This window comes from Dipodomys ordii, unplaced genomic scaffold (assembly GCF_000151885.1).
Source record: "Dipodomys ordii isolate 6190 unplaced genomic scaffold, Dord_2.0 Scaffold8, whole genome shotgun sequence".
Taxonomy (NCBI): Eukaryota; Metazoa; Chordata; class Mammalia; order Rodentia; family Heteromyidae; genus Dipodomys; species Dipodomys ordii.
The window spans coordinates 20169921-20171629 of NW_012267224.1; positions in this window are offsets into that span (position 1 = coordinate 20169921).

Genomic DNA, 1709 nt, shown 5'->3' on the forward strand with positions numbered 1-1709 from the left:
TAATAGTAGTATTGCAAGACTGATGTCTGGTAGGTAATGTTTCTCCTTACAGAGCAAAGTCACTCACCTACTTCCTCATTGGCTGAGTACTAGGGGATGTACATTCTCTCTAGGATATTGCCAAAGTTTCATTGGAAACCTTTAAGACTGATGAGAGGACATAGGTTGCACAGTAAGCAGAGTGGGGTTTTGTTAACCTACAATTCTTTTGCTCAGGAAGCTTCTAGTAAAGGGAAGAAAACTATATCTAGATGCCACCCTATGATTAGCTTCCTTTGGATTGGAACTTTGCCTTACCATGGTCATTGCTAAGTTAGGACTGGTTAGGACTGGTTTTCATGTTATCCTAAAGTTAAAAAAATCAGTTCTAGGCTTTCCTGGTGAATCATAAACAAGTTTTATCTTCACAGATAATTCAGGTCCATTGAAATTATCCAAAGAAATAAAAACCTTAAATGAACATCTTACTAATGGTACATAGAGTGTTTATGGGCTTTGATGACAAGAGACCTGAATTATCTAATCCATCTGCTGCTTCCTGTCTTTTTAAAACTCATTTTAGGGCTGGGAAGGTGGCTCAGTGGTAGAGCGCTTGCCTTGCATGCTCGAGGCCCTGGGTTCGATTCCTCAGCACCACATAAGCAAAAAGAAAAAAGCCGGAAGTGGCACTGTGGCTCAAGTGGTAGAGCGCTCGCCTTGAGCTGAAGAGCTGAGGGACAGCGCCCAGGCCCAGAGTTCAGGCCCCATGACCGGACCCAAAAAAAAAAAAAAAACTCATTTTAGTTTTTTCATATTTGCATATGCAACCAGCCGGGCCTTCTTTCTCACATCCCCATTCATATGGAGAATGCTATTCAGCATTTAACTCTAATATCAATTCTTCTAGGCTATCTCATACATTCACGACAGCAACATCAGTTGTTCAACACAGATCAAACAATTGCCAATGAAATCATTTATGTATTTTCCTACAAAAATTGGTAGCCATCATAGAGTGGTTCTACTCTTCTGTCATCTTCTCAGCCTCCCTTACGGTGTGCCCACCCACATTGGTACTGTTACAGATACCTCATCACCCAAGTCTATATTCTAGCCCACAGCAGAAATGAAAAGAAATCCAGGACAAGTAAGCATCTTTCCACACAGGGTCTGGCCTGGAAGTGAAATGCCTTGTTTCTGTTCACATCCCATTAGCTAGAACTTAGACACAAGGCCATGTCTTAAGTTCAAGGAAGTTAGGAAATGTAGCCCCTAGTTGAATGTGCAACCAAGCCAAAAAAGAAAATACTGATAAAAAGTATTATCAAAAAAGTACTAAAGAGAGACTAACGAGAATAAGAGGAGAATGCTGACTGGAAGCAGTGCCTCATGCCTATAATCTGAGCGCTTGAAAAATTGAAGCAGGAAGATCAAGAGTTTGAGACCAGCCTGAGCTACTTAGCAAGATTCTGTCCCAAAATAAACCACAACAAAAGTGGCTGTATACCAGTAGCTCCATCTGTAATCTTAACTATTCATGAGGCTGAGATTGGAGGAATCATGGTTCAAAGTTAGCCAAGGCAAAAAGTTCATAAGACTTCATATCAACAGAAAAGGCGGAAAAAAAAAATACATTATGGGGCTAGGAAGGTGGCTCAGTGGTAGAGCGCTTGCCTTGCATGCCTGAGGCCCTGGGTTCAATTCCTCAGCACCACATAAGCAAAAAGAAA